This window comes from Xyrauchen texanus, chromosome 50 (genome assembly GCF_025860055.1).
Source record: "Xyrauchen texanus isolate HMW12.3.18 chromosome 50, RBS_HiC_50CHRs, whole genome shotgun sequence".
In the NCBI taxonomy this organism is placed as follows: Eukaryota; Metazoa; Chordata; class Actinopteri; order Cypriniformes; family Catostomidae; genus Xyrauchen; species Xyrauchen texanus.
This window is the reverse complement of record NC_068325.1, coordinates 8,807,426-8,822,588: the sequence shown is the minus strand read 5'-3', so window position 1 is coordinate 8,822,588 and position 15,163 is coordinate 8,807,426.

The following is a 15,163-nucleotide window of genomic DNA, read 5'->3' as shown; positions in this document are numbered from 1 at the left end:
CAAACTGGCCCGATAGTGGAAAAGGGGATGAAAGTGAAAGGTGCCAATTTTTGGAGTTTAAACACAGAAATGTGAAGTTTAAGATATTATAAAAAGCACATTAAGTCTTCTGTTAAGATTTGTGTATTATATGAGCTGTAAAGTTATTTAAACTATTGTTTACAAGGATTACATGGTACAGTGTTATGTCAACAATGCAAAAAAATTGGATATAACTGTACACAGAAAAGGTTAGTAAGTATTTTATCCCACTAAAATCATGTTTACTCACATATTGTGTATGTCTTGGCTATACATTTGAAACGGTGAGTATTTTAAAGTTTCTCTTCCAGTAAGTGCCTCACTGGAACCCAGATTTTTGCTTTTATTTTTGAAGAAATGGATAGACAGTACATTTGTGTGGTAATCAACATTATGCCACAAATGCTGTTGACTGAGCTGAAGTTTTGTTCAAACTATAAGTTGCAGTGTTAAATAATTTCTTATCAGATGCAACAGGATATGCGGTTGCTTCTGAAACTTTTATGCCATAGTCAGCACTGAGTGACGCAGTGCACTTCAAAACCATGGTGCTACGTTTCACCATGTGTGAATTACTGGCATTGACCCTCCCAGTTGTTCTCATTCTGTTTATGAATGTGTTTGTTTGTGTGTGTTTACACTGTAAAGTTGACCTCTAAGTAGCACTACAAATATGCTCTTAACTGGACTGCTGTCCTGTCTTTAATGGTGGTGATCATTGTAAACTCTATGTGAACCCCCGTAGGGGCATTAACTTAGCAGGCTAGCACAAGCTAATGCTGTTTAACTGAGCTTCTTTGTCTAAAGGTGTAATCAGCTGTGTGTGCCTGTGTGTGGCCTTTCTTTATGCATCAAGTACCTTTGGATTTTTGTCAGATCATGTTCAGAACTGTGTTCATCACTGTTAAGAGAGTTACAGCGAAAGACAAACATGCTAATATTTTCAAAATTGAGTTGCTAAACTCTGGATACTATTGGGTTTGAAAAGTGTTTCTATTAAAGTGTATACCAGACTTTCAAAATGATGCTCTGTTTAAGCACAGGCACTGACACGTCATTATATAACTTGATTATTTACACAGTGGTAAGAAAATGAACCATATGGAAATAAAGATATAATGTTAGCCTTTGCTCAATGGGCAGTTGATGATAAGCTCACATGAAGGCAACAACTTGAAGTTAATTTTTATATTTTTGCCATCTTTTGAAATTCTTATATAATCATATTTCTGTAGTTTTCAGAGCAGAATGGAACGTTTTAGAAAAAGAAAAAAACACTTCACAGAATTCATTATATTGCTATTACTCTTTGATTTACAGTCTCTGTTGTTGTTTTCCCATCAAAAATGATGGCAATTCCTAAAGGGTGATGTCTTTAAGGAACAGGCTTTGTTTAGTCACAGGTAAGGGATATTAAAAAAGACTAAACTGGTGGGAAGTGATTTTGAAGACACTAGAAAAATCAATAAATTGAATACCAGGAATATTTCTTCATAAATTACCAGTTCTTCATTTTAGAAGTTCCAAGGGACATGGAAAAATGGCAACATTTTTCAACACAATTATTTTTAAATTATTATTATATATAATTTCAAAATAATGTATTATATAAATACATTATAATTAGATAATATTCATTAACTACTTTTATACAGAATTAAATGGATTATGTTTTTAATTCATCTCCATATTTAAAAATAATTAAAATTATCTAAAAATTATTATTACATATAAACTGATGAGCCAAAACATTATGGCCACCTGACTAATATGCTGCTGGTCCTCTGTGTGCCGCCAAGACAGCACAGACCCGCCGAGGCATGGACGCTTCAACACCCCTGAAGGTGTCCTGTGGTATCTGACACCAAGACAATAGCAGAATTAGGAGGTTAGGGCAACACCTTGAACACTTCGTCATGTTCCTCAAACCATTCCTGAACAATGTGTGAAGTGTGGCAGGGCACATTATCCTGCTGAAAGAAGCTACTGCCATCAGGTATGCCATTGCCATGAAGGGGTGTAGCTGTCCTGCAACGATGTTTGGGTAGGTTGCAAGTGTCAAATTGGCAACCACATGAATGGCCGGACCCAGGGTTTCCCAGCAGAACATTGCACAAAGCATCAAACTCACTCTACCAGCTTGTCGTCTTCCCACAGTGCATCATGGTGCCATCACTTCCCCAGGTAAATGGCACACATGTACATTGCTGTCCACGTGATATATACCCAAAACCCTCACACTCACCACTGCTGACCGGGAGCAACCCACAAGCCTTGGCGTTTCAGAGATGCTCTGACCCAGTCGTCTGGCAATAACAATTTGGCCCTCGTCACTCAGGTCTTTACTCCTGCCCATTGAGTACGAGAACTGATTGTTCACATACCATCTAATCTACCCAGACCTTGACATGTGGCCTTGTTAGCAAATGATCAGTGTTATTCGCTTCACCTAGGAGTGGTCATAATGATTTGCCTCATCTGTGTACTTTCAAAATAACGTATTATATATAATTAAAATATTTTTAGATAATATTAAATATATTAACTATTTTTATATAAAATAAAATTTGAATGATTTAAAATTCATATTTTAAAAGAATATTATAATATTAATAATTAGTATTTAGAAATTATTTGTAATTATTAAAAAATTATTGATATATATTTAATTTCAAAATAATGCATTATATAAAAGAATATTATTAAATAACTATTTTGTGTATAGAATTAAACAGAAATTATTTAAAATTCAGCCCTTTGTATTTACATTTACATTTATGCATTTGGCAGACGCTTTAATCCAAAGCGACTTACAGTGCACTTATTACAGGGACAATCCCCCTGGAGCAACCTGGAGTTAAGGGCCTTGCTCAAGGGCCCAACAGTGGCATCTTGGTGGTGCTGGGGCTTGAACCCCTGACCTTCTGGTCAGTAACCCTGAGCCTCAACCACTGAGCCACCACTGGCTCAGTGGTTTATTTGAAATTATTTAAGAATTATTATTATGTTTTCAATATAATAAAATTAATACAATTATTAATACAAAAATTATTTAAAATGTTTCCCTATGTATTTCAAAATTATAAAAAAAATATTCAAAAATCATTTAAAAGTATTCCAAGATTATTCTGATTTATAATGTCAAACTAATTTATAACATAAATAATAAAAACATTATTTTATTATATTACATATTTACATGTTTTTTAATATAATATTATATTGAAATAAAAATGCACCCCTATGTTTACTTAATTGTGATATTGTAAATAAAACTAACTAATATGATTACCATCTTTGATAACTTTAAAATGTGAGTTAAATTTTTTAACCAATATATTAAGACATATGATAGTATCATGGAAATTAACTTCATTGGTCAGAGTTGTGCTGCAGTGGGTGCTCCCAACATATAAAAACTGTATGCTCACATAAAGAAAAAAGCCCAGAATATATATATATATATATATATATATATATATATATATATATATATATATATATATATATATATGTGTGTGTGTGTTATCACGGCTGGGCTATTGTCTCCTTCCCTTCAGAAAAAATTTCAAGACAACAAGTACCGGACCCCATTCGTGATTCTCTGTGACCAATACAGACCCCTCTCTTATACACAATTCATGCAAACTCCCACATGCAAACATGCAAAGTGAAGCTTTCCAATATACAACTAGGCCCCTCAGTAACATGCAACTGCCCTTTTGGAGCTTGGCTTTCTGGAGCTCATTGTCTTCCTGTGTTCCCAACGAAGGACAGCTGGTCACAACAGCAGAGAGAGAGAAAGATAAAGAGAGGGGGGTGGTGTTAAAGAAGGGTGCAGCATTTCCTCCACTCCATGATCTGTCTTACTCTGCTGAGGTTTGCTGTCTTACCCAGATAACCCCTTATTATTTGCATGACACTCAGCCACAGACACCTGTCTCTGATGAGACATCTGTCTCTGGTGTCATCTAGTCTCTAACTACGAGTAAACGAGTTTCTGCCTGGTTCTTTGAGGGGGCGATACACGGCCTCAGCACTGGAGCTGTTAGCATAAGGCATCCTCTGAAAATTAGAAGGAAGGAAAGGAGATTATTAGAGAGAGGGACAGGGCAAATTACCTAATGACTGCCTCAGGCCAGGATGTTGTGGAAGATGTGAATGTTGAATGCACCCATCACCTCCTTGACAGAAAGACAAACATGCTTTTAGGCAGGTCCAGTTAGTCAGTGATAAAGGCTTAGAATGATTAAAAACTTGTTTTTAACAGTATAGCTGGTGAGTAAGTCAAAATGTCAGTTATTATTGCTGAAACACTGCAGCGAGAAGCACACCTGCACCACTGACACAATTGCTTTGTTCCAAAAACTTCCAAAAAGTATTGACGCATATTAAGGCGTCAAAGGCACGATCCCAATGCAAAAATGTTTCTTAAAGGTAGACAGCAAAATTATGCTACATTCTAAGATATCTTCTTTTGGACAAATTGTAAGACAGCATTGTATGCATCCTTCACAGAGAAGGTAATCCCAGACTGGACTGCACCAAGAAGAAAATCCAAGATGGTGGACGAAGCAAGTTGATAATAAATATGCTGGTCTTTCATTCAATAGTAAAATGTAAAAAACCACCTAGAAATAACATAAAACACCATAGAAACAACCTAGCATTCACTAATATGCTAGAATCCACCTACTCAGAACACCTTAGAAACAGCAAACATTAAAACACCCTAGGAACCAACTATCAACAATTTAGACAACCCTAGAAACACCTAGCATTCACTCAGAACATCCTAGAATCACCTAGCATTCACTCAGAACATCCTAGAAACACCTAGCCTTCACTCAGAACATGCTAGAAACCACTTAGAAACTACTCAGAACACCCTAGAAACACCTAACATTCACTCAAAGCATCCTAGAAACACCTAGCATTCACAAAGAACACCTTAGTAACTATACAGAACACCCTGGAAAACAGCTAGCAACAATCACTGGCAACCATCTACATTATGCTAGTAATCTGGCGATGTGTTTTGCTCAGAGCACCACTCAAATTTTTTAAAGAAACTCTAGATACTCTTATTATTTCTATTATTGTCAAGTCTTGAATGAAAAAATGCATATTTAAGGGGAAATTGATACAAAGATGCCCCACAGACTCACGACTCAAAAGTTCAAGCCGAAAGCAATGAATGAGAACATGAGAAAAAGATTCATGATACATAGGTGCAACTCCATCCCCAAAAGGTTAAATCATTCTAATCATCCTATGACAACATTATCCACAAACGTTCACCATTGAAAGACAAATATCAGTGTTCCCAGGTCTTAAATTTGCTCTGACAGATGAAGAGTCTGTCAGAAGTCTGTCTTCTTTAGTTTGATGGTTGTTGTGATTCTAAGACAGACCCCCTGTCTGAATGAAGCCGCTATTATTCTCGTTCACATGGATCAGAGGCCAGTGCCACCCCAGAGCAACAACAACCTCATCATTTGGTGTCCTGACCCCGCCTACACCTCATCTCCCTGACATTTTAAGCATGCAATTTATGCCCCCCTCCCACTCAGAAGGGCATTTTTCCTCAACCTCCAGTCACCTACTCCCAAAGCCTTTACTAAATATCACGCACACATAATGACCACTATAGGGTACCATTAAAAGTCGAATGTGGGATATTCCTACTCAATATTTCTAAAGGCGTTCTGTTGCATGATTCTTGGTAGATGACGTATAAGGAAACAAAAATGCAAATGTCTTAAAATGTCAAGAGGTATAAATCAATCTGCGAGATATAAATGATGCTACACAATGCTAGCATTTGTTCTGCAGGTGTACAAGTATCAAATACGAGTATAATTTACCGTATTTCGCACACTTTACTGTGCAAACGTTTTCCAAACAGGTTTTAATATAATTTAATGTAGGAACATTGACTTTTGAAATCATTTTATTTGCCTGAAAGTGAATGTTTATCATTAACTTTGTACATCTTCCCGGGTGCCGCCTTGTTCACATGACGTCATACAATCGAATTTCGGCAAAATCAAAGTTGTGGATTTCCAGTTTACAGGTAGGAAGTCCAACTTCCGAAGTGGCATTCCATTGCACTTTTCCAAAGTAGGAAGTTGGAAATTCAGACTTTCTGAGTTGAGAAATGAATGCAGCATAAGGTGCCGTTTAGACCGAACAATTCTTGTGCTAAAAAAAACGTTACTTGTATAATGCAATGTATATAACATAATTCAGCAGTCTCGAGACACACTTTAAAAAGTTGATGTTCTTTTTCACCTGACACAGCGCCTAAAAAAACATGGCACATGGAAAAACTGACGGACATAAAAAACTGAGAACAGCCCTTAATACTGCATGAACTCCAGGGTTTTCACAGTTTCTTATTGGTTATCAACATGTCACATTGACTCTGTCGAAAAGGCACGCTCTACTCCACCTAAATGGCAGTCAAATTCTTGCACAGTCATTTACATGGATGTGACTTCAGACAGACATGCATATTCTTACACCAGTCTGGATAATGCCGCAATCCCTGGAGTTTAATCCCAAAATCAATCTCGTCTACAGGGCCTCCGCTTGCTTCACCATGGCCTTGAGAGAGAGAGACAGAGACCATCCGCCTATAAAGTAGGTTTTCCATTCAAACAAGCTCACCCTTGTTCTTCCCATTCATGCCATTTTGGATGGCTATTTAGGGCAGACAATGGCTGGTGGTTTGTTGAGATCTGAAAGGCCCATGCAGCCCAGGCAGAAGCTTGTCATCAGGGCTGGACTAAAGAGAGATACTTGGGCATCTCTCGTAGAGGAACATCTGGACGTCATGGGCATCTATTCACTCATTTATCAGCAGAATAGAGATTTCACGAGTATTGTGGAGATCTCTTCAGTAAGAGGGCATGAACTCAAGGAAGATTAAAGATTTACATGTTAAAACAGGTCTGTCCGAGGTTAAATGCAAATATAAGCCCCAAGTAAATTTTGGATTTGTTAAAAGGATCTTAAGGCCACTGTTTTCTTAATAAAACCTATTGGAAAGAACAATCAATTAAAATGACATATTTGCAGTTGCGTCAGTACCCCCCACAAACAACAATTGGTCTAATTTTTCATAAAACCCCCCAAATAAAATGAAAAGACTGCAATTATTTATAAATAATATTGTATATGTTTACAATCTTATTTTTTAAAGTTGTCCTAAATTTGTAAGCATGTAATTTTGGTCCTGTTCACTATATCTCCAAAAAGTCTTATTTTAATCCAGTAGATGGCAGCAAGTAAGAGAAAAAAACTTTTTTCTAGATCACCTTCCATCGCAAAATGCCGATCTAGAATCTATGTGGCGCTCAACGCATTTTAGTCCTCACAGTTGGGATTGTCCATAGACATTCAGTCTAATTTTCAGTTCATGCTCCACCCCTATTGTTTTATCGAATATCTCGTCCTCTGAGTGGACTAGAAGCTCAATCTATGTGTCATTAGAAAGCTGAGATAATTTACTTTCCCTTTGATTAAAATTGTATCATCAAGCGTCAATAACATATATTTACAATGATTTGTTTAGCATGCATTTCTTGCTGGAACGCATATCTTGTTTTGGGCATCTAAGATATAATATTGGATTATTCACACAAATGAGAACACAGACAAGTAAAAATTGCTTAGTTTTTAGAAAACTGCTTAAGGTAAAAGCAGATATAAAGTTTTTAGCTATTTGGGGCTTACAGCAGGTGTGATCGCCGGATAAATGAGACGTTTGTATTTATGTCTTCCAGAAATCATATTTCACTATGTCATTATTTTGTAAATCTTTCAAACTGTCATATAAGGGCAGCAATATAAGCTATACAGCCACATACCTGAGAATGAGAGCTTTCATTTGATATATGACTATTTAAGTGCTATTTGAAAGACTTTTATATTCATATTAATATTTCTAACAAATTGCTTCTAGGTGGCAATGATATATTCTCTGAATATGCTGAATCTTCATATTCAAACTTCATATGTTGCAATCGGCTGCAAGTCATGAAAACCAATGCACTTGGTACTACTGACATCAAACCTGGCGCAACGCTTCTTGCACAGCAAGTTTGAACATGCACAATCCTAATAATACAACCAATGCTACCTTATATAAATTAAAGAATTGGATTCATAATTCAAAACACTTCACAGCAGCAAACTCAAATATGTGTGACCAATTCCACTGCAGATAACAATCGCACAGAACCACTGTTACAATGTCCTAAGAGGATAAGCACAGGTGCACCGAACATGAATGATGGTTTCTGTTGAAGGAAATATTATGGTCTTTATTGAGCTATTTTTTCCGCTCAATAAGTCATTTTTCTTATATGCAGTTGGAATTAGAGATCCCCACCCCCTCCCTCTGAGTCTGGGTGTGTGTATATATATGTAGGGGGTGGTGGAGCCTAGTCGCCTGTCCCAGACAAAGGGTGCAGATGGCCTTCAGTGTGGGGTGGGGACAGACAGACATCTGCAAGAAAGAGAGGGAGAGTGTGAGAAGTGTTTTTGCAGTTCATTTTGAGGGGGGCTGGCTGTGTGCATTTTGGTAGGAGGAGTTGCCTGAAATCAGTCATGTAGACAAACAGGAAGTCCAGGAAGACTCTGAAATGGAGAGGCCCTTTTGAGGGGCCTAAATACCAAATTCACCCTAAAACCAGGACTGTTCAGCCATTCTTAAATCAATATAAATAGTTCATGAAATAAAATTCTTAAGTCATTTACTCACCCTTTCCATTTTCATTTACAATCCCTTACATTTATATAGCGTTTTTTTTTTCTTCTAGGCACTCAAAACGCTTTTACAGAGAAGTGGGAAAATCTACTCAACCACCACCAGTGTGCAGCATCCAGCTGGATCACCCACCACAAACCAGAAAAAAGGAAATGTTTTGCCGATATTTCTGTACCATGGAAGTTTATGGGGACATGGGCTGTCAAGCACTGAAAAAGCACCATAAAAGTAATTCATATTACTCATGCGGTGTATTACAAGCAGTGTTGGGTAACTTACTCATAATAAGTAATCCACTACAAATAATTACTTTTCTTATAAATGTAATCAGATTATTTTACTGATTATTTAATCTAAAAAGAAACCAAATTATTATTATCTTACTTTTGAGTTACTTTCTAAATCTCTTTTCCTAGAAAAGATTTTAGTCTTCCGTGCAAATACAAAATGTCTATATTTCCTCAATTATTGTTGCACACCCTTCAGCTGTCACAGAAATGTCATATTTTAAATGTATTGTAAATTATTTAAGTACATGTAATGTTATACTTAAAAGTAATTAGTTTCATTTAAAGTCAGTAGCTGTAATCTGATTACAAAAATGTTAAATGTAATGTGTTACACTAACTTTTTACTTAAAAGTAATTAGAATACAGTAACTAATTACTTTTTAATCAGATACAAACAACACTGATGAGAAGTCTTGTGAGCCCATATTATAGCTTTGAATGAAAAACAGACCGAAAAGTCTATATTTGCTAAAAATCCTCCCCTCCCCCTAGAGGGTATTTTATTGGACACATTTTTTTATCTGCCTGGTCGAACAAGTTGAGTGTTAAATATTTTAGCCCTTTTTTTCCAGAAGAGAAAGATGGTAAATTATATATGTGGTTAAATCTATTAGTTCACTTGCCATAAAAAAAAAAAGGGATGCCACAAAGCTCTGAATTTGAATGCTTGTGTTCAGTGTTGGGTAACGTTACTTTTAAAAGTAACTCGTTAGAATATTGCATTACTCCTTAAAAAAGTAACTTAATTTAAAATTATTTCTTTATGGAAAGTAAAGCGTTTCTTTACTTTTGCATTATTTTTTTCTCATAGCCACTTTCTCTTCTGTTATGCTATGCATTCCATACAAACAATCCATGCATGGCATACAAGTGACATTACAGGTCATGCTAGCTACTGTACACATTTCATAATGTGCTGTGCTCATTGACAATGCCAGAGTCAACTTGAGATGTTTTTCAGAAGTCAGGATAAAATTCAGTGGGGAGTGGCAGCATGTTCAAGGAATGTGTCTGATAATAAAATAAAATGTTTCACTTAAGTCATATCAGTGCAGGCTTGTTTTGAGTTGATCCACGGTGAGTACAGATGCCACAAATTCAAAGGCGCATGTTGATACAACTTGAACGGAATCGTTTTAATGCTACCCAAATGTAATAAAAACGGTTTGTTTCATGAATCAAACTACTCTATTATAAAACAATAATGTAGAATCTTTTTAGAATCTAAGATATTTTCTCTGCGTACACAATCGATGTAGAACGTTGCTCGGAGTCACTGATCCAGAGTCAGTTTTTCTCAGTCCATTCTCCCAGTTACAGGGAGCTGTAACACGGAGAAGTTCGGCTGCATAAGTCAGTGAATTGAGCGAGTATTTCACCCTGTGTATCATGTTGTGGCCAGTAGAAGACTAGTCTTATAATCCCTCTGCCTAAACGCATTTACTGATTTTTTTTAATGCAGTGTGAATTAACACATGAATCAATCGCGTTTCAATGAACCGAATGTTCTTCACCTCAAATCACGCTAAAAATATGAAATGTGCATGTGCGTTAGTAAGCTGATTGACAGGCGATGTATCTAAAAGGTGATTGGCTCTTTTACCTGCAAGGTGGGACTTCCTTTCTACATCCATTGATCGTTAGGTGCCAGAGCGTCTTGGCTGAGTGTTACAATTTCTATTATATAGAAGTCTTTTTTTATATAGAAGTGACTCATCTCTTTCTGCTAAATAGTCTCTGGCCTCACGCTCTATAGAAATACAATGGCAATCATAAACTACGTCTCCTCCCCAAAGTTTGCATACTTTTAATTCAGATTTCTCGCAGTACAGGGACAGTAGATGTGTACAAAAGCAATTTATTACTTTATTTAAAAAGTAACTCCAATATTATGGTCTAAAATAAAAAAAAATTGAATTACTTTACTCGTTACTCTGAAAAAGTAATCTGATTACGTAACACACGCTACTTTTATCACTGCTTGTGTTCAGTTTAAAACATTAAAACATGTTATTGACATCACTGATGTCAAACCTGGTGCAAAGCATTTTGAGACGCCATATTTTAATGTGTACAAATGTATTATTCAGAGAATAATAACTTAAATTGTGCCCTGTTCCTCACTGAATGTTAGGATATGACATCAGAAGACTTGGAATGTAATGCACGAGCCGAAACATGGCACCACTTTTATGTAGTTTTTTTGTCATTTTTATACCTCGACAATATACATCACCATCCAATTTTTTGTATGGAAAGAGCAGCTTGAACATTTTGAAAAATATCAGAAATGTCTTTTTTCCCCCAACTATTCCTTTAACTAAGTGTGCTGACTATAATGCTTCTAATGTTCTCGGTGTCTGCCGCCTTTTAGTATCTGTCCTTGTTTTGTTATCTCTGACACCTTCATCTTCTATATCTCTGTACTCTCTGTTATGAACAGTTTGGAAAAGTTTTGTTATATCAGAGACCTTGTGCACTTGGGGAAGAATCTATCGGCCCTTGTTGCAAGTGGGTCTAGGAAAACCATCCGGAAAACCATCCGTTACAATCAATGAAGCTATGTTGTGCACTTACATTTTGGACTGCTTTGTTATTTAGACAGTGCCTATTGAAAGTCATCATACCTTGTCAAAATCCTTATCATTTGTTGCATTACACCATGAAAATGTAAACATTCAGTCTAACCTTTTCCACCTTTTTTTACACATTAAAACCTTCAACATCAAAGTGAAAACTTCCAAATAAAAGCATCTCTTCCATAATGAATCATAAATGAAATGTAAAAGGCGGATGTAAACTTTTTACTTCAACTGTAGATGGGGTATTAGTCTTCTGTGATCTAGTGACACATATACCTCTATACAGTTCCTATGAATGCATGCGCTTAGGACAAATGACAGGAGGCAGGGTTGTGTTACAGATCAATATTGTTTTATGCCCCTCCGTGCAACACAATGGCCAGTGTGACCTACTGCTCGATATAGTTGCCCTAAGACTGATGCATTACATGCGCACAATGGGCTTATCTCACAAAGAGGCCAGTGTGCATGTGTTATGAAACAGGGTCGTCCTGGATTAGACAGGCAATCGGTCTTGTTGTGTGCACTCAAGATCATGAGAGTGCGTACAACAGGGTGGCTCTTACAGTGTTGCGTTACAGGAAAGATAGAACCAATAGGTACAAAATGAGCATAAATATGAGCTCATGCTTTACCCGCCCCCCTCCTCTCTCTTTCTCCAGTCCCTTTATACTTGGCAGCTGGCCATCACTCGGGAAGCACAATACATGTCCCCCCTTGTTTATTTTCCCCATGATTCTGTCACTTTCTCTCTGCACTTCCTTACAAAAATGTAACGTGGTTTTACAACAGTAACCATAGTTTTACCATGGTATTTGTAGTAAAACTGTAATAACCACAGAATTAACAGCGTTTACCAGAATATTCCTAAAGTAAAACAATGGTTACTATATAGATACTACAGTATTACTGTTGTAAAGCTATAGTTAATTGTATCAAAACAATGTTTTTTTGCCCAAATTTAGTGAGGTTCATGCTTTAAATAATAATAAGAATAAAAAATTTAGCATTGGGTTATGAAAAATAAACTTAATTCACTGGAAACTAGTCTTATATTAAAAACAAAGACAAAAATACTGATGATTAAGATTTGTTTTTGTTTGTTTGTTTTGGCTGGTAAATGGAGAAAGGAGTGCAGTAGGATATTGGCGGTGTTGTTTCCATTGTCTTAAGCCCTTTTTAATATCAGGTTTAGGAAGGAGGGATCGAGGGATTGGTGAAGACAGCCAGATCTCGGTGGCGATTAGGCCTCCCAGATTCCTGCTGCAAAGTCATACAGCCTAAACAACACAATCCATAGCGACCTGTCCTCATCTACAGGGCTGATGGGAGGGTGTTTATCATCGTATTGCTGACCTGGCTTTGGATCTGTTTGGCTTCAATTCAAGAAGCTTCTGTTCTGTTCTGAAACAAGCTCGGATTGAGGCCAATTACAGTCTGATGGGCTAATTTTAGTCTCGGCTTAACTGGAACTTCAGTATAATGTATGTAGGCTTGTGCTTTTATTTTGTTATTACAAAACAAAACTGTTGTAAAATAGCTTATGCATGCACGCCTGTGTCCACACATGAAATCAGAACTGGAGTTGCTTTTGTGGCTTTAGTCCATAGTCTGTTAGATTTGAGGTGATGTATATGCTAGTGTACTCCTATAAATTTACACAATTTACTTATAGCATAAAAACACTTACAACACATATTGATACTCATATTATTCAATATCAATGTAATGCTCTTTAGATTTAGAAGGCCCCTTCTTTTGAAAATTATACATGCCACCTGCCTTTAACTAGCAATGGGAAGTTTGGGGATTTTGGACTGTCTCCTGTGCGATTGATTAGATAAGAGATAGCGATCCAAGTAAGAACAGGCTGAAGGTCGGTGCCAAGTTTGGAGGATGTAGCTTGAAAGCTGTAGAAGTTACAGTCAGAAATGATTTTGAAAACCAAGTCTATAGAACAACAGTATGTTGACTTCCTCAAGCCACCACAATTACCGTTCATCTGTGTGTCTTTGGTTACACTAACACTCATAATTGAACTGTTTGCAAAAGAAGTGGCTTTGTGTGACTTTGCTGGTCAAGATGGTAAACTCTGAAACGCTCGTGAGATTCAACCAAACACTACACCTGCACCAGATAATATACGCTGTTGCTTGAGTTTCTGAAGCACAAGGGTTACCATCTAGACTTAACTGCTTTTGCTGGGCTTTGACATGTATTAATGACTATTGGTCATTTATAAAAAAGGGACAAGCCCTTTTAACATGTCCCACTCTAACTTCCTGTTTGAAAGGTCAATGTCAAGACTGAAAAGACAGCTGTGCCCTGTTTGTTGGCAACCATAAACGGCCTGTAGCCAGACAAATTAACTATTTTCAATGGAATTGCGTTGCCTTTTTAATGTTAAAAGGGACATTTCTGACATAATAATATACAGGACATACTGTAGTTTGTATTAGGCCGACATGGGCCCCGGTCCATCTCCATTTGTAAATATTGTTAGAAGGGTGATTCTGGTCTTAAAATATGTTTTGAAATGCACTTGCATTCTCATGGGTGTAGACCTTGAATTTTTAAGTGTATAAGTGTTAAGAGTCACACCCACACATATCCATCTCTTTCACTTAAGAAACCTGACCCTCCTATTTGCGTCCTTGCAGGTCAACACGGGAGAGGAACGCACGGAGGGCTGATCCTGATTAACCCTCCCTGACCTACATGGTCATCCTACACTGTGTGTGTGAGAAAGAGAGAGTGTGAGCTAGGTCACCATGTGCTATTGTGGGTAGGACATTGCTTAGGGATTGTGTGTGTGTGTGTGTGTGCGTGCGTGCATGTAGACCTGCAGTGATGTGGTGTCCATTAAAGGTATTGTCCCTTAGCTGGGACATCCTCCTACCTCCCTCCCTGCTGACCTCTTTTCAAGCTTTGACGGGGGCTGTCTCTGTCTTCTCCTGGCACATGTATGGGGCGGCCTCTTGCTTGAGCGTGGAAAGCTGTGGGGGTGCTTCAATACACCATCTGCTCCAGATGTCTTTCCCAGTGGACACCAGTTCAGTATAAGGAAATTCTATATCAACAAAAAATTATTTACAACAAATTATCTGCGACTGGGACATTTCTGCGCATTTCTGGTTTTTAGCTCAGTGCGTTCCAATCCAGGACTTAGAGGAATACTGAGTTCAATACAAGTTTAGCTCAATTTGTGGAATAATGTTCATTACCACAAACATTTATTTCAACTTATCCCTCCTTTAAAAAGAAAAAATCTGGGTTACAGTGAGGCTCTTACAATGGAAGTGAATGGGGTCAATCCAAAAACACAAGACAAAAATATGTGTGTTAACATGATTTTTGTGTAATAAAATTGCTTACTAGCCTTTTCTGTGTAAAGTTATAGCCAATTTGACAGCTTCCATCGCCATGACGACTAAATGCCATAAACTCTAAAATGACCGTTATGAACTTTACATCTCAAATAATGTGCCCTTATA